This window comes from Cupressus sempervirens, chromosome 9 (genome assembly GCF_028749045.1).
Source record: "Cupressus sempervirens isolate cs-2001-9-10 chromosome 9, ASM2874904v1, whole genome shotgun sequence".
NCBI classification, from domain to species: Eukaryota; Viridiplantae; Streptophyta; class Pinopsida; order Cupressales; family Cupressaceae; genus Cupressus; species Cupressus sempervirens.
Genome location: NC_143126.1, coordinates 218,517,037 through 218,536,905, shown reverse-complemented (window position 1 = coordinate 218,536,905; position 19,869 = coordinate 218,517,037).

Here is a 19,869-nt window from a genome sequence, read left to right as displayed (position 1 = left end):
TCATTAGCATCATCGAGATCTATATTGACTATTTCATCATCTCTAATTTCTACTTCCTCGTCCACATCATCTTCTTTAGCATCTTTGTCATCTACTTGCACAACAAAGTCACTAGGCTTATGCAACCCATAGATATTTTCCCATTGGTAGCATTGGATTTCACCATAGATCCAATGTCCTTTAGAAATATTAGACATGTATTAAATTTAGGTGTAAGCTTCTTCTCATTCTTTTTCAATGATTCCTTCACCTCTTTATCACTAAGACTTGGCATAAGTTGTCTCAAGGTTTGTTCACTAATGTCTTTAGAAACTTTCAATGCATTATCCCATTCAGGTTTGACTACTTTCAAAATTAAATCAAGAACTTGTTATGTTAATTCGTCAGGTTAGTACTTCCACTTACCCAACTTTTCTACAAGGGCATCCTCAATTTTCTTTTTCTCCTCTTAGCTCCTAGTCTCATACTAAAGAGATTTAAAACATGTCATACTTGTTCCTTGTTCCAATTTTTTCATTTTTTTCTTGAAGGGTAGGGGTAGACCTCTGAGATATAATCTTTTTAGCTTCATCCTTTTGACCCAACTTCAATTTCCTCATGGATTTGGTGGATCTTCTTGTGAATACAGTAGGAGAAGACTTTGCAAGCTTGGTTATTATAACCTTCCCTTTCTTCTTGGCAGCTTCCTCTTCCTTAGGTTCTACTTCTTCTTCATTATCCTCTTCATCTTCATCTTCAACTAACTCATCTCCCTTACCTTAAATAAGCATGAGAGGAGAGCTTGATTTTTTAGTGTTCTTCGCTATTTTCTCTATCCTTTTTCTTCCTCGGTTCACTGCTTGGGGTAACTTAATCTCAAGCTCAATTTTGGCCTTAGCCTCTTCATATGTTCCAAAATATATTGCCTTAGGATCCACAAGCTAATTTAGTATAGCCTCAATGATATCCTTGGTGTCATCTATGTTAACCTCATATTCCAGAGGTCACAGTCAAATAGAAAATAGATATCCTGCTCATAATCTTCTACTAGTTTCCTTTGTATCCTATATCTTCTTTACATTTTTTCATTGAATTTCTCAAAATAATTATCCATAATATTGTCAAAATTTTCTTCCATCTCTAATATAAATTCATTGATTTATACAATACTAGAGCATCTTTCTTTCATACTACAATTCCTTTAGAAGGGAAAAAAATTTGAACATAGAAGAATAAACATGTCAAGAGAGAACCAAACTTACATGGATTGTTCTTCGATACTTAAATGTTGTCCATGTTCTTGCTCAATTGATATGGTAGCAACTCGAAAAGGTTGAAGAATAAATTGTTCTTTACCACCTTGTACGCTAGGTCAACTGTTTCACATGATAGGTTGTTCAACCAGCTTGAGTAGTAGATTTTGTGTGCTATCACATGGATGCCAAACTTCAATTTCATGTCAATTACTCCACTTAGTTTCATGCCTCTTCTATCCCATTTGGCAAGAGTCATTTTTGCCAATTCAACCCAACCTAGGGTTTTGTGGTCTTTTCTTTGTTTAATATGGGCAATCCAATAATCATGTGTATCATCTTCTTGGTTATCAAAATAGGGTGATCCAACCATAACTGCATGTTATGAACATGACTTAAGATGATGTTGATCCATTTCACTTGAAATTCCCTTGGCATATGTAAAATATGCATCGAACCCTTTGTCTCCAAATTTTTGTGCTTGGGTTTTAAAGAATTATCCACACAAAGTTCATTGTATGCCTCATTCATCTCTAGGATTCCCAACTCTTGAATAGAATAGTGATAAAATGATCAAATTTCATGAATAAGGAGTACCTTAGGTGGAATCTGGGATTGTGCTCTAGTAGGGTTGAGTGCCTCTACAACTGCTAGACTCAATTTGAATGTGGGAGCCTTGCAATAAACTCCACAAACCAACATCTCAAAACCTTTCTTAATTTTGTTGCTAGAAGATTCCATTGCTCGATAGGGTTTCAAACACACAAGAAATATTCAACAACTCCTTAAATTACTTGGGGGCTTTGAATTCACTCTTTTCTCTATGCTCTAAAAATTTAAAGTGAAACAATACATTCATTTTCCTCCTTTTAATAAATTTTGTCTTTTTGATTGCCATTAATACTATGTACACTTATTCACATGGTGATAGGTTTTCCTCCACTTAGTTTGTTTTTTAATGCTCATAAGACACCTTCAACTTATTAAGGTCTCTTGACTTGGTAGGAACTACCAACATAAAGAGAACTTTGAACTTAGTAAGGTTACCATTACTCGTTCTAAACTTGGTACTCAATTGAGTTACCAACTTGGCATCTACATCTTGAGAAAGATATGCAACCCTACCTTTCTCAGTAAGGTCTTGAATTTCCATCATCACTCAATGATCCTTGTGCATCTAAAATGTTGATATGGATCTTTTTGCTTGCTAGTTGGAACTAGTATTAGATGACTACTTCTGAATCACAGTTCTAGTGATCTCCATAGGGAACTAAGTTGAAGTGATTATGCCACCCAACCAATTGCTTGGGTGTCAACAACTTCATGACATTGGCTTGCATTCTCTAGAGATTTTTGCACCCATTACTACCTCATTTGTTTTCTAATACTGTTAGCTTTAGCTTTTTTTTAATCTTCAATTATGTCGTTGTTCATATAGTTCTTGGCAAGATGTCTAAGTTCTGTACAAACAAAACATCTCTTTGTAGTGTCTCTCTTCCTCATGTGATTTTTTACACAATTTGCTCCAATGTGCCCTAATTCACTACAATAGTGACATCTACACCATGTGTTGTAATCCCAACCAAATATTGCTTTCATAATTTGTTTTATTGGATTCCACTTCTTGGTTTTGCACTCTAAAGATTTGTGTCCTTTTTTGTTGCAATTGTGACACTTTCCTTCAAACTTAGGTTTCTCTCTGCATTCACTTTCTCTATGACCATGTTTATTACAATTGTAACACTTTCCATTGAATTTTTCTTGACCATTACTCCAAAACTTATTTGATGTATGACCTATCTTACCACAATGATTTCAATTAGGTCTTTGGTTCTTTTGAGCTTCTTGTTGAGATGATTCGCCTTCTTTTGTATATCTCCATCTTTACCTTTTTTTCTATATTGACTTTTCTCATTCGATTGATTCATGCTTTCTTGAGATTTCATCATTCTCTCATTGGTTTTCTTTTCCACACTGAGATCATTCTGTATTTTTTCATTCTTTGTCCTTAGATTGATAAACTCTTGATTTGCATCATTGAGTTGATCAATAAACTCTTTTGTTGAAGGGATAGTTGATGGATTTCATTGTCTTTTTCTTCTATCTCTTCTTTAGCTTTGTCCTTTTGTTCCATGACTTTACATAATCTAACTAATTGGATTTCTTGGTCTCTTTTCAGCTTTCTGACTTCTTCTTGAAGGATGAGATTCCTCTCTAGTAGGTCTTTGATTGTTGCATCAGCTTCATCTAAATTTATTTATGGGCATAAGTCTTCAATTTTTTCTTCAATATAGAGATTGTCATCCATTTTTGTTGCAAGATCTTTCCTTCTTTTAAATTATTGAGAGAGTTGCTCCTTTGCTTTCTTGAGTTATCCAATGGCCAATTCTAGGTCCAACTTTTCATTCTCAATAGCCTTTTCTAGCTTGTATGCCTCCATTGCCTCTAATCTTATCTCAAGCTATTAAACTTCTGACGTGAGAACCAAATGCTCTTATACTAATTGTTGGGAATATAAGGTAGGCTAGGTTATTAAGAGGGGAGGCATGAATCAAGAACCAATAAAATTTAACTCACTTCACCAATTAATCCTTCATATATTATTTTGATCTAATTATATGCATGAAAGAATGAAAGCAATAAAACATTCATAACACTTTGACACAAGATATGGTGACCCAAAAACCTTCCAAATAGAAAGTAAAATTGGGGTGGGGATGATACCCACAAGCTTTAGTAATGTAGTATAAAGTTGGCCTATTAAGGCTTACAATTGACCACTTTTGATGATCTACCCTATTAGGAGAAATAAGGATTGTTAGGTCCATTTTGTCAAAGGATTTGCAAAAATGTAGTAAAGTATGTGTTAGGAGATTTAGAAAAAGACTACTAAGTCCACCTAGTGAAAGGATTTAGCTGATGCACCTGTTAGAATGAATCAGTGGTTGATCCCTAATCTACAACTTTGATTTGCTAAATGAGATTCCTTGAATTGTAATGATCACCTTACTGTGATAGATAAGTCTCTATTGTACCATATACTACTTGAAGCCTTCTTCAACTCACACTCATTTTCTTTTACTTCTTCACATACTCATACTTAATTACATTTCTACATTGGATATGATATAATACATTACGTATATACCAATCCACTTGATTACATTTTAGAGTCAGCTACAATACCAAATTCATTGTAATTCACAAAGTCAGCCCATTGATGTAACTCAAGTTTAGAAGACAAACTTAGTGATATTTTGATTCTTGAAAAACACTGTCAATACTTGGAATACTCTAGCACTTGATTGATGTCGAAGCTTGGTCCATACAGATCACTTCGAGAAGTACAAACTCTATTAGCACTCTGTGACTCAGTGAACACTGAGAAACTTGGTAGATATTGAATCACTCGACTGACACTACATGACTCGATCAACACTGAATTCATTTTGTTAACACTATGAGCTTGGTAGACACTAATATACTTGGTTAACACTATAGAGCTCAGTTAACACTAAGATCTCCATCACTTCTACTAGATAGCTCGGTAGACTCTACTATGCTTGAGTGATACTATAAACTGTCTCAAATGCTTGGTAGACACTATGAAGCTCGACATAAACTACAATCTGGCTATTTAGCTTAGTAGCAATTGAAACACTTGGCTAACACTGCTAGATGAATGATCAGATCAGTAGCAACTATAACCAACTGACTAATTTTTAAGTCACTAGTAGACAAATTGACCTTAATGTCAACACTTCCATCACTTTAGCATCTTGAAACAAACATATCCAATTTTGAAGTCTGGCTCTTTTACTATGCTTATCACCTTCAAAGGTAGATTCTAAAGCTTTCCAAATTTTACAATATGTCTCTAAGGATTTTACCTATTTTTTTGTTCTTGTTGAGTAGTCATTTTGCATAATGCCTAATGACATAATTCCTTTTGAATCTCTCTCTTGAAAAGATTATCAATGACCAACTCCAAGGTTCTAGGTGGCTATTTTTCAACATGTTGCATAACTCAATTGAAGATAAATGTGTATGTTAACATGGAGGCCTTTGCTGGTACCCACCAAATCTGTACAACTTTGTTGAAATGCAACTATATAAATTCCTATTTTAACCAAGTGTTAAAAAAGAAAATAAAAAAGATAGAGAAACAAGAGATTTGGAATAAACTATTAAAAAGGAAATTCCTAACGGACATAAGCCAAAGTAACAACATGTCTATAAATTAAATTGTCAACAGGATATGGTAGGATACCAATGAAATTAGGAGCAATGCTTCATCAACTCCATTGATGCAATTATTGATGGAAACTGATAAGAGCCAATTACAACCTATTTAATGTCATATTTTAATCCATTTTATGCACTTTCCTACTTACTTCCCCTGATGCAGGAGCATCTAGAGGTATAAGGGCAATCCTGTGTCACCCAAAAATATGTACCTAGACTTAGTTTCTCTTTCATGTGTTTTCATTTCTGGATACCCATTTGGGTCAAATAAAGGTTCCAACTCTCACAGTTCCACTATCAGTGTTCTAGGATAGAGTATTTGAACACCTTGGGATATGTGTAAATGCCAAAAAAATAGGAGTATGTAATTGAGCCATCATTTTGGTGAATTAGAAGGTTTAAATTGGTCAGATGATTGTAATTGTAATTTAGAGCATTCCAAAAAAAGAATTAGGTCAAAAGGCCCCACGGTTTGAAAGTTATCATAGTTTTTTGATTTTTGGAGACTTCCTAAGAATGCTTCAAAGTCAGGTTAGGGGCATTAATGACCTCGAACAAGGTCAAAAAATGGGGGACAAGAAAATCTGGTACATAGGGCTATAGAGCACTTTGAGAGATTTCCAGAAATGCAAACAGTTTGTCAATCAGAGCTACAATTCAAAAGTTATGCCTCCCAAAAGTTTGGTTACCGTTTTTGGATTCTTCTAATTTTGTGCCGACTTCTAATGCGACTTCTAGAGCCTTCTATTTGGTTAGTGGATACCTACTAGCACTTTCTAGAATGTATTCCTAATCCTTAACCCTTCGAGGTCTATTTAAGAACATTTCTGGCATTGTAAAAGGCAGTTCGGAGTGGATTTTGAGAGGAGGTACTGAAAGGAGAAATTATCTCCAGATTTATGCTATTGTAAGCCCATAGGGCATGTTTTGAAGTCTATTTTCTCTGTACTGAATGTATTAGCTTATTTACAAAGTTAATAAAATTTCCCTTTCCTATTGTGTCCATTTTGTGCTTGGGTTGTGTCCCCATCATCCCCATTCCATTTCCATTCCCATTCATTCCATTTTACAATTTCATGTTGCATATGGTTTAACATATATAAGTAGTATTTAATGAGGTTTTGGGATTAAAATATGGAAAATGCATTATTGATTTGTTTTACTAATTGTTATAATTATAGCATGTTAATTTATGAGTGTATATGTTCTTGTCGCCTATCTTACAAGCTCTTCATGTTGCACTTTGGAGAAAGAACCAATGATCATTTCTATTTACCACATTATCTTGGTGCTATAGCTACATTTATAAATGCATCATCAAAATGATCTAAATGGGTGCATTAATCATATTGGTTATTATGAAATGATGATTTTACCATTGTTTATTCTTAGTTTATGGCTAAGAAATCTGCACAATATTTCTACCGTGAGATTTAAGGGAGTTGTTTCATCTTTCAAATGATTAAACTCCTCTTATACCTAATTCAAGGAGGAGAATCGGATTAGATACTGCTATAAAGTAGAGAGGGTAAAACCGATTTTATGTCTAAATATGCTATTTCATACATACAGCTAAAACTGCCAAGTATTTTAGTTTCATATTTATGGTTTTAATTTGCACAAGCCGGTAGTTTGTTACCTCCAGCCACAAATAGGTTATGTATTATTGTATGTACTTGGTACATGCTGTCTATATAAGCATTGTATTATGAAGATGTAAAAAACAATCCTATACTATTCTTCTGAGAAATAAAAGATTGTTTATTATGCTGATCAACCCCATGCTCAACATTTTCTATTTCACCACCTGACGGACTAAGGAGGGGGCCCACTTCTTGGGACGTCTAGTGCATTTTTTGGTTTTTATTTCAAGTGTGGTGTGTTTGAAGTTTCAATAGTATAGTTTTTTATTTAAATTAATAGTCAGATTTGCATTACCAATATTTTTGAACAATAGAACTATTAATGTTTTATCTTATTCATTTAGAAAAGCAAGTTCCCATTGTATTTCTAATTTCAAATTAGTCAATACATTATTAATAGTTCCTATCATACTTAAATTATTAAATCAGATTTGCATTTCAAATATTAGTATGTTAGATCAATTATTCAACGTGACATTCTTGTATTGCGTAGTGATTAGTGTCCTTTGGAATTGTGAGTTTGATTTCTGGAGTGATTTCTAGAGTTTGTCACTTTCTATTTTAATGTTCTTATTATTTTAGTAGGTTTCAATTGAGTTCCTATTGCAGGAAGTGATAGTTCCTGTCACTAGGATTTATTTAGTTTTTTTTTCATAGATTCAATTTCATGTGTTGTAGCTACATTCATAATCCCTCATTTCACAACTATCATCCCTTGATAGCATATTGCTCAAACACCTTTCACAAGCTTATGCTCTCAGATTGACACATATAGACCAGCCAAACTTCATCATAAAATTGTTAGTTCTTCTCTTATTATTCACCCCAATGTTGGCCTATCATTTTGGCGTCGTTACCAGGGAAAGGTGTCAAAGGCATGTTAGTTTGCTGATTTGAGTTAGGAACAATGTGTTAGGATGAAAGCTTTTGCAACTGCTAGCCTTGCTTAAGTAATTAATCTTAATTTGCATTGGATAAATCATATAGATGCATTGCTTTAGAGTTTGCAAGTAGGCATTAGAAATTAGATTCATTAGTTGCTTTAGAAGTTAATTAAATTTTACATTATCATAAGTTGTTGTGAGTTATTGGTAAATACAAGCATATTTTGAAGAAAAATGTTTAAAATGATGCCCTTTCAATGTTGTTCAAGTATATCAATTTTGGTTGAAAATTGTTTCAAAAATGCAAAATTTGAATGGAATGCAAGAGGCAAAATGTGCTTGGGGTCGGGGGCACTGCCCCTCGACCCCACCTTGGGTGCTGCCCCAAGACCTTGCAAGGGGCGTTGCCCCTTGACCCCACTAGTGGCTACCACCCCCAGACCCCCACCTTCAAATTTAAAAACAAAAGAAGAACTTGGTGGGGAAAGTGCATCGATCAAAGGTGATATTTTAATACCCTCTCTACCTAATGAATGCATCTTTACTGATCTTGATCTTCCATTATCAGAGGTATGCAATAATTCTATCTTTATTTCTTACCAAGAAAATATCATTTATGAATTCTTAGAGCAATGTGATTTTGATGATGAAAAGTTAACCACTTTTTGTTCTCTTTGCTACAAGAAAGATGACTAGTGCATATGCCTAAACAACCAAGAGAAAGTGGTGAATGAGATACAAACTTTTTGTGATCCCTACCATGATAAGGGTGGAAGTGACCAAGTATTCCTTATAATGGATGAACAATCTCAAGTACCAACCCAAGAAGATCAAGATATGCATTATGTTGGTAACATGTATTGTCACTCTAATTCATTAGAAATCCAACATATTTCTTCAAAATGTACTTCTCCACCTAGCATGCACAATGAATGTAATCAAGCATGCTCACAACAACTTGCATATCTCTCTTATATTCCACCATATCCATCCTTACCATCTTCGTTTCACCCATTCTACTTATTCCCATCTTCTTTATCTCCATACTTCTTACCATATTCATTATCCCATTCACATTATATTCTACCCACTCCACCATAGCCACCAAAGTTAACTATATTTCCTCACATAACAGTTCATAATAAGGTGGTTAGTAGTACATATACACTTTCAAGGATCCCTATACAATCTAATGATGTGCTTGAAATTGATAAATCAAAATTGGAATATATCAATGCACCTAAGGAATGGGAATTTTTTTAATTAAATTAGAAGAACAATATTATTTATTGAAACATAATCAACTTTGTTCTTTTTTCTACTTAGTGAATTCCAAAGACCTAAGAATGAACCCATACTTCAAATTGCATCAATTTTAATTAATGGACTCATGAGTAGGTGTGTTAATATCAATCACGCACTAAGTAATATTAAATCATATGTATTCTATATTCCACTAATGTGTTGCCAAATCTCCCAAGATCTATATTCTATCACTTTTGTACTTATACATATTGATATTTGGAGGCCTATGGTTAAAATGTGCATCCCTCACATACTTATTGATTTGGGACCAATAATTGATTAAGCACAGTCATATGGGATTCTATGCATTAATAGCCAAAATATTAAAATTGGATGATCATTATTTATCATTATTGATTCTTTTCATTGTCCTAAGATGACAAAATAAACTATGGATGATTTTTTTAAACAAGGATCAAGGTATTAATATCCACATATTCTTCATTCTTGGTTCTTGTATCTTACGATGATCATTCATTGATAACAAGTACTAAATCCATTTCTTGATTCCTTGGATAATTCAAATTCCCTATGCTTCTATGATGTAGAGTTAATTTGGGAGTACATCCATTGAATTATTGAACTATTTGATTTATCTATCATTTAAAAAAGGCTCACAAAATTCTAATGATGTGTTACTCTCTCATGGGTTGCCTAATTTCTTTGGTTATCCTAATGATTTCATGACCTTGTAGCATGAAGTTAAGTTGGGGGGAATCCCTCCAATCTTGTAGTTCTTGGATGATTTTCAATAAAGCTTCATTGGTTGTTTCATTGGTCCTTTTATCAAACTTCCACATGTGACGTCTCCACAATTCAAGTTATGTGTTCTAGTGTTAATTAGCATTGCTATTATATGAACACAAGAGTTTATTTGTATTTATCCATTCTATCAAGTATCTATTCATAGTAATAACTCTATCTATCATTTGTAAAACTAAATAACCTACTTAATGATAGAGTTATTGAATGGATGATATTTATTTACTATGCTTGATATACTTGGTTTTGAGAATATGGTTACAGGTCCCTTGTTGTGGTGTGATAGTCTTAGAATCAATACCAGTTGATGATGCTTCTCTACACAAGCATTGCATAACACACTATGTTGGCTTGCTAGCTATATGGTGCATATCCATTTCACTGGTGCTTCACTATTCAAAATCACATGCAGATTTTGACATAAGGGTGTTCACCACTTTCAGATAAGATTTATTTTCTTTGGTGATTTCACACATGGAGTAAAATATGCAACTTGGTCCATGAGATTCATGATTTTTTTGAGCTACACATCTAGAAAAACTTTGAATATATTAAAGATCATCACACTCCTTCCTCAAGTTGTGTTGCCTCCTTTCTGAAGTTATATGGATACATTGGAGACTTCCATTGGTATTTCATGCTATGAACTTGTCCTTGATAATGAAGGTGTGTTTTATTTCAAAAAATGGATATCTCTCATTCTTTACAAGGATTGGATATGTAGCACAACTTCATGCCAGGTGATCCAATTTTATCATCATCAGAGCACTATGTCATATAAGTATCATCATCCTTTTGAGTACTTCTTTCATCCAAGTGCGCTAGTGTGTTCTAAAGTTCTCCAAGAATCTTTCAAATTTAGTGGCATAAGACACATAGATCAAGGTTGATTAGTGTAGTGTTCCCAACTTTGTGAAGATTATTCTTGCTCATCATTTCAGGTTCCTTATGCAATCAAGCTTCAATAGTGCCTTCTATGTGGTCATGGTCAAAATCAAGCTTTGGGTGGTATCATTTTTCATCATCCATGTCAGGAATTCATTTCTTTGGTCATTCTATGTAGTTATTGAAAAAAAAATATTAAATTTAAAAAAAGAATAAATAAATAAATAAAAGATCTAACAATGAAAACCTTTGGGCGTTGTTGGCCACTTAATATCTAAAAATTAGTTTTCGACGGATGTTAACTGCAAAATAAATTCTTAATGGTGAAAACTATTTTTACAGCGCCATTAAGCAGTGAGTGATTGAAAATTGGCTTGCCAATAGTCACTTGTCATTATCAAAATGTGAAAAAATGAAAAAAAGAAGCAAAAATTGACAAATTCAATAATTGGTGTTCCTAGTTTTTCTGCTAATCCTTCTTTTAAGGAACACTCATTGGTTTCAATGGCTCTTTCCTTTTTAGCACCTCCTATCACTTGCTCTCATAGCTCTACTCCTCTTTAGTGTGATCCTCAAATCTTTGATTAACCCTCATATGTGTTGCATGCTCAGTTGAGGTGTTTCAGTGGAACTTTATACCTACTATATGATCTCCAGTACTTAACTTGATGATGGTGGTTCCTCAGCTTGCCCTCTTTGTCTTAGTCTTATGGTTGCTTCCAATGGCCTTCTCTTTGCTATTTTTAGTCAGATGGTAGTCTTTTGCGGTGTTGCAGTGTAGTTTTGGATGCCTCTCTTTGTTCCTTATTGATGATTCATCGCTTTTGGTGGTGCAAGTTGTTGAGTTGCTCTGTGTTCCGACATTGGTCTCTTTGCACATGCATGTTGGTAAAAAAATTGATTTTGTTTTTCCTTATTTTTATCTCTTAACTTTATTTATATTTCTTATTATGTTGATCACTATGCAACACCCTTTATCTCTTAACTATCCTCTCCTTGTTTCCCATGGATGGTCAACCTTTAAGTTGGGGGGAAGTGTTGGCGGTCAAAATTGCCTTCTCGATTTTGAGCACCATCAAAAAAAAAAAATCAAGCCCTTAAATGCTTTTAAAATGCATATGTGCCTGGTTGTACCCGGTTGTCCATAATTGACCCCTAAGGTGTTTAATGCTTCTGGTACCTTTCATTCAACATGCCTAAGCATTTCGTTAAGTTAGATTGAGTTTTTGAGTCATTTGGCAAAGTTTTGTTTTGAGCTAGTATCAATTTTGCATTTTCACCCAAGTGTCAAACAGCGACAGGAGGTTGTGTTTGAACTCAAATATCTTTTGCCCTAAATTGTGTCATGACTTACCACTTTGAGATTATCTTGTGTCCATACCCAAGAACCTATCTTTCAAATTTTGAGTCGTTTTGAGTTCGTTTGACTAGGTTTTGAATCCCTCAAAGTTGATCAGTTACTGTTTTCATGATTTTGCACTTTGCACACATTTCTGGGAAGCCCTGTTTGACGTGCTATAACTTTGACCCAGTTGACTAAAATGCTAAATTTCTTGTTGTGTTGCATGGTAGATGTCAGAGAATTACTATGTTTAAATTTTTAAGTCTTGACGAATCCATTTGATCAGTTTTCAAACGCGATTCCAAACGCAATTTATGACTTTTACTGGTGTCAGCATTTGCAGATTGATTAGCAGCCCTGTTCGTGGTGTCATAACTCCTAACCTGTGATTGGTAAGATTGAATGGAATATACCCCTATATTGTCCACTGAAAATACTACAAGTGTGCCAATTTTCAAATCTTGACGAATCCATTTGCACACTTTTTCGGGTCATTTCCATTCGCAAAAAGTGTTTTATGTCAGTGCTTTTAATCTGCAAAAATCCAAGTAGCATACTTTGAACATCCGCCATTTATGCCCTGTGATTCGTCATGAACACAAATCATAGATCCATAATGTCCTCATGACATAGAATCAGTGTCCCAGTTTTTGTTTCCCCATGTGCTCATTTGCCTAGTTTTCTGAGCCAAATCCAAACCCAGTTTATGGTATTCTGACATGTTTTGGTGCAGGTAATTCTGAAGGGACGACTTTGATGGTCAATATCTTTTGACCTTGAATCCTTCATGAGATGAGATTCGACGAGATGTAAGTATGCAGAACAGAGAATCAACGGGCCAGTTTTCAGAGCCCGGTCAGGTGATTGGGTCAGTTTTCAAAGGCAGTCAACAGACTCCTTGACTCAAAAGTAACAGTCTATAGATAAGAGTTAAAATGAGTTTTAAAGATCAAATTATTGATCGAATTTGATTCTAATAAATTTGAAGTGTTTAGTAGATCAGTTTGTCAATTCAGGTGTTTGAAAACATTTTTTTTTTTAGCCGGGCCCATTTTTGGGACCCGACTGTTTTCACCAAATTGGCAAAGCGTTGAATTTCAAGTTGTTTCATGTTAAATGAAGATTAGGATGCTTTTAAAAAAATGGGATTCCATCATTAAAAGAGAAGATATATGAGCCTGAATTCATTAGGTCAAAGCAAGAGAGGTGCTAGGCATTATAAAAAAGGGGCACCATTCATGCCAAAAAAATGCAGTAAATAAAGCCCATCGGCAAATATAAAGGATCCAAGAGCACCAACCTTTTCCAAGGTTGTTGAACTTGAAATTATTTACTCCCAAAACTAGACTGGCATATCCACATATAACTCATTGTCTTGGAGGTGGCGATATTTTAATCTCTTGTCTTGGAAACAAAGAGAAGACCCAGCCAATTATAAGAAGAATCCACGCCTGTAACAGGTTAGACCATGCAAATGAAAGAAGAATCACGTATTCAGAACAAAGATAAAGTCAAGCCTGCCAGTCAAAAAATAGCAAGAATTCCACCACAAAGGATAAGGCAGAGAGTGCCAATTTAAATCTTCACAGAGATCTACGGTTTTTAAGAAACCCCAGTCAGACTGGTGTCCACATAGAGAAAGACCACAACAAAAGGGAGCCCGTGGCAGCAGAGAAACAGAGCCGTCTAGTAAGCATTCAAGGGAGGCTTTAACACCCAGTATAAAATGCATTCACAAGATCAAGGCAACGTCAGCAAATGGACAACAAAGTAGTGCAGTCAAACAGAGGGAGCTCACGAATGAAAGAATCCGCATGTTAAAAGGCAAGGAAACCCATGACTTATCAGCTCACGCATTGAAAGGAGGTTAATGTGTTTGAAGAGGACAGAGCACCCACTCATAAGAAGAGATCACAGTTAATAGAAAAGTCGCAGTATAGAAGCCGCACAATCAGAACAGGGCAGAGAAACAATAAAAGCTAATATCCCACATTTGTCGTGGGGAATGAATCTTATGTCTTTAAATTGTAAAGCACTCATATTGTATTGTGAATTAAAGGCTGACTTTTGTAAAGGCAAGGCTTGTGTGCCGTTGACCCCCAATCTGACCCAAAGGGTGCTGACGTCAACTAGATTCACACAAAGCACAATTTTGAAGGCAAACACAATTAAAACTAACGACGTCAGCACAATCGAAAAATCCAAGAATCTGGCGCCTCACTACTTCGCCAGCCGGAAAATCTTGGCAACTCTGGCTAGCGAGATAGTGAGGTCGCCGAAAAAACATAAAAATCTGGCGAGTTCCAAAGTGTTACGTAGGTTCAATAGCAGTTCTGTCAATGAATCAGATGTTGACAAGTGGCAGCGACAGAGTGATTGGGCAGTGATGTGGCGGGCAAATAGCAGGAGCACACCAGATTGTGCCACGTGGCAAATCTGACGGTTCGCATTACCTCGCTAATCGAAGTTGTTCACTAGTTAAGCATGGCAAAGTAGCGAGGAGATGACGCGTGGTGGATGATGCAGATTAGATGTCCAATCAGAGTGCGCCATGTGGCATTGGTCAAACCTAGAGTTGACTCAAATTTGGAAGGGCTAAGAAAAATAAAATGATTTTAAAATTTTCATTTTAAAATTATTTTGCCAGCAAACTGACATAGGGTCTTTTAAATTGAAATTTTTATTTCCTAAACTTTAAACTTTAAACTTTTTGAAATTATTTTAAATACATACCTGAACACTCTTACCAGAGGAGTGTTTTTCAAATCGAGATTCTGGGTGTTTCTGGAAGGCAAAGTACGCCTTATCATATACCGCCAGAATCGGGAAGAGCTGAATTTTCTGATTTTGAGGTTGGTTCTTGCACAGGTGTCTCCTGGCTTGAGTTATAGCCAAAAATGTAAATTTTGGGGTTTTTCTCAATGGAACGGGTAAAAAATTAAAAATCCAATTAGGGGATCAGTAAAACTTGGTAAGAATGCGTTTGGAGTTCACGTCTCTCACATTCACTCAATTTAACCCAATTTTTGCCAAGCATTTCAATGGGTAAATCAGATATTGTGGTGACTCAACAATGTTGCATCATTTCAACAGAGATATTGTGCAAGTCAATAACAGAAATGATGAAACAAGATCAAATTAGAATGAGAGATGGAAGAAAGAAGTTTTTCAGTTACAGAGGATTGCTTTTCAAATGGGCACTTGTCACGTGAAGATCAGATCCGAGATTCTTTCCTTTGCTATATCTTTCTATCTTTCATTGTTTGATGGGTTCTAGTTTCTGGGAAGAAGAAGTTCATTGCTGTGATACCATTAGGGATTCCAGTTTTTGCACTGTGAGACCATTGGTTCCAGTATTTTGACATGTTTCCATGACTGTGACACCATTTTCTTCAGCAAAACTCTCATGTGAACAGCATTGTAGAGATAATATAGATAGTTCTGATATATTAGGTTGTTTCATGTTTTAATTTTATGCATCTGAATGTATAGTTTCAAGGAAATGAATACATATGAGCAACAATTTCACTAGTTTTGTTCTGGTTCTTGTCTCCTGTCTCAGCAATCTATAAGGCTTATGTGATTTTGAAACAAAGATTTGAGACCCATTTGCATCCCATTCAGGTTGTATGTTTGATGTATTTTGTTGTTGGACCAAAGGGCCAAGTAAATGCTCGGTATGTTTAAACAAGGTTACTGGTTGTTTGTGAAGGATATTTTGTGAGAATGAGACCTGAATGAACACTGATGTCTGAATCACAAGGTTGTTGGATAGATCTGATGTCTGGGTATATGAGATACGTCCTGATGTCACAGATGTATGTTTTAAATTCATGGAATTGCCCAATGGATTAGGCATTGATCATTTATAGGATCACTGGTTATACTGTTGCATTTTTGAGGTTTTGTTGAATCAACATCTTTAATCAAATGAATTTCCCTTTCATGTTGAAGAGCTCTAAATAGAATGCCCTCACTCAGCTTATGAATTTCATTGTTTTGCATCTAGCTACTACAGATACATATTTTTTCATAAGTTATTAGGAAAAATAAGGGTTTCTATCTGCTTTGCATTAGATTCAGTGTATTCTTTGACAACTGGTACCATATAAGGAATCTAGAGGTTCACCCGCCTAGGTTTTGCAGAGCCTAAAGTGCAGAAGGAGTATAGCCTTATAGTTGGCCTGGTGTCTGAATGGATGTGTTGATAATGGGAGTTAGCTATCCCTAGATGCATTTTGTTCTCATCAGGGTAATTGGAAATGGGTAACGTTTTCAAACACCAACAGGAAGAATGTCACCCTATTATCTTCCATCTGTCACCCTTACTAAAACCATCATATTATCCATCATATCTATTGTACAATAGCCTGTTTTTGTCTCTTATCTCTCCTATTTCACCCATTTAAACTCCCCTTGTACAAATTAATATAAAGTCTCCTATATGAAACCTTTTGAACCATGATGCTAAAAAAAATTGAAAAGAAAAGAAAAAGAAAAGAGAAAAGAGAAACCACTTATGACAAGTTGAAAGAAATATCCCTATTGAAAAAAATATAATAATAAAAAAGTTTTCCATGTGAAGCAAAGAAAGGGATTTGTGTTTGTATATGAGTTATCATGGTTCGAGGTGGAGACAAAATCAAAATCCATAAACTTAAAATGCTTCCAGTTAAAAATAAAGACCTCATGATCATAATGATTGCATGAGGATGTGCAACATGCTAAGTTGGGGGGAATGATGAGATCCAATTACAACCTATTTAATGCCATATTTTAATCCATTTTATGCACTTTCCTACTTACTTCCCCATTCCCATTCATTCCATTTTACTATTTTACGTTGCATATGATTTAACATATATAAGTAGTATTTAATGAGGTTTTGGGATCAAAATATGGAAAATGCATTATTGATTTGTTTTACTAATTGTTATAATTATAGCATGTTGATTTATGAGTGTAGATGTTCCTATTGCTTATCTTACAAGCTCTTCATGTTGCACTTTGGAGAAAGAACCAATGATCAAAACACTACGCAATAATAATAGTGTTCATTTCTCCAATTCGTCACAATAGCAGAATTTGTCAACACAAGGAAAAAACTAGAGTTAAAAGTTCACACAATCATAACAATGGAATAAAATCATTAGCTCCATTATTATTCACGAACATGCATTCACAAAAATAACACACTCTGGTAAGATTTACTACACTTTGAATAAGAGCACCAATAGCATATATTATTGCATCAAAATAATGGCCTTGAATATATATTACATCCATGTATTAGAAGAAATCCTCTCCTCCCTTTGTGTTAGGAGCGAGATCTCTTCTAATGTAACTCATGTTGGAAAACTAATAAAATAAATTTATTTACATATAAACTGACTCTCTAAATAGTGCTAAGTGGGTCTCCACCTTTGTTTATATCAATTAATTGGTGCATGAACCTTTACATGACTTGAAAAAATAAAATAAGAAGAAGATAAGAAGATAGAATCCATGAGATGATTTGGGAGTCATTGAGAGCTCTAAAAATGGAAGCTCGGGCTTCTCTAGGTGTCTCTAGGAGTTGAAATATTGTCAAAATATGTTTTTGATGTGTGGAATTCTCTAAAATAGTAACTAGCAGTTAACTGTTTGTGCACTAATTCTTCTTCAAAATTTTTGACACGCCTCTAAAAAAAATTACACCTTCAAAAAGTGCACCTTGGTGACATGAACCCAAAATCCAAAAATTAATTTAAGTGTCAAAACTTGATTTCCAACATCTGGGTTTTCTTCCCCTCTATACCAAAATGATGTTTGGATGCTTTCTTTTGAATTTCTTTATTATCCTAGTTACTTCCTTAGCATCTAGTAAATCTAATGAATCAAAATTATTTTGAACTACTTGTTGATAATTTCTCACCTCAATCAATGTATTAGCAAAATCCTCCAACTTTGAATCTAGTTCCAACAATGCTTCTTCTATTTTGAAAGCTTGTCTGACATCATCTTCTGACAAAGTTTTTTTGAATATATCCCTAAATTTTTGAACTATTATTTGTACAAAGGAGAGTTTAGTCTATCACTCATTTTCAAAAATCTCAAGGCTAGTGGCATTGTAGTATTTATTCACTTCCAAAAATTGCTCTTGAGTCTTATTCTTTATCTATTGAATATCTTCATGTAGTCCTTCCATGACTTTATTCCTAGAAGATATCTTATCTATCTAGTCATATAACTTATTCAATTCCTCTACTAAGTATATCTCCATTAGCATCTAATACCTTTTCCCTTTGAGTGCTTGCAAATCATTGGCCTGGGTATGCACTTCATCCATTAGCCCAAAATCTTGGTTTATAATGGAAACTAATTTGTCAACATTATTCTAGATGTTGTGTAGAATGTTCATATTACCTTTTATTATTTATACTCCCCTTTCCTCAAAACTATGATGCCATTTCTGACAAGCATCCAAAAATGAATCCATTGGTGGCCCTGTCTGCTTCCTTTCCAATGCAGTCCCCAAAATAATTTTGGGATTTGCAAAGTTTATTGGCCCCACTACCTCATTTAGTTATCCTCTCAATAGCTCATTCTATTTCCACCATATTATAAGCTCTGGCTCATCCTTGTCCTGGTGTGAAAACACTTTCTTAAGGCCCATGGTAATAAAAAAAATTGTGGTATCCACTATGGGCTTTCCTAGTATAACCTCCTTCATTTGATAATCCTTAGGATTCAACTCTTCTATGTTTTCATGGGGAGGTGGAATAGCGATATGCACCAAAAGGTCATGATCTTGATTCTTCATTATGAAGGCAAGTGTTTTAGCATCACCCTTAAGTGGCTCGAGTTTCTTAATTCCCTTTATTAATTTTTTCATTCACTCTTCTTCCATCAATTCCATCTGCCTCTTTTGTCTGAACATGACCTCTTTCTTAAGCCATGATGGTTTTGTCCCCATTGGTGACATGTAATGTGTTGAAGAGGTAGGCTCTACACTAATACATTAGGGGTCAATTTGCGACGTCAATTTGCGATGGAAAGCAAATGTAATGTGTTTTTGGCTTTTTTTTTTCAATTTTAGCCCGATGCCGTCGCAATTGTGACGCTATCTCCAATACATGTGATTGCGACGGTGGAAAATGTTATGTGATTTTTGGCCCTTTTTTCCAACTATAACTCAAAAATTTTGCAATTGTGATGCTAACAGGATATAAGAGAAAAAAAAACCAAAAATGCTCATTTGAAATCGACACAGGGACTGATCATTCTATCTTGGTTCTTTGGAAAGGAAAGGCGGGTGACTTTAGGAGTGAGTTGACTCAACACAAAAGCCTGATCGCCATCTACGTCCATACTTCTCATTCGAGCCTGCATCTATCTCCCTCAACTCGAGGCATTGAGAGGGGCAGAGACTCGCATCTGCTAACTGCTTGCTTGCCCTACTATTCTATGGCAATCTCTATGGCGAAAGGGCCAAGGGCAACATTTGGAGGAGGATGATGGCAAGGTGCAAAACAAACAAACCCATTACTCTTAGAATCATTTTTTCTCCAATCATTATATTATCAGTTTCA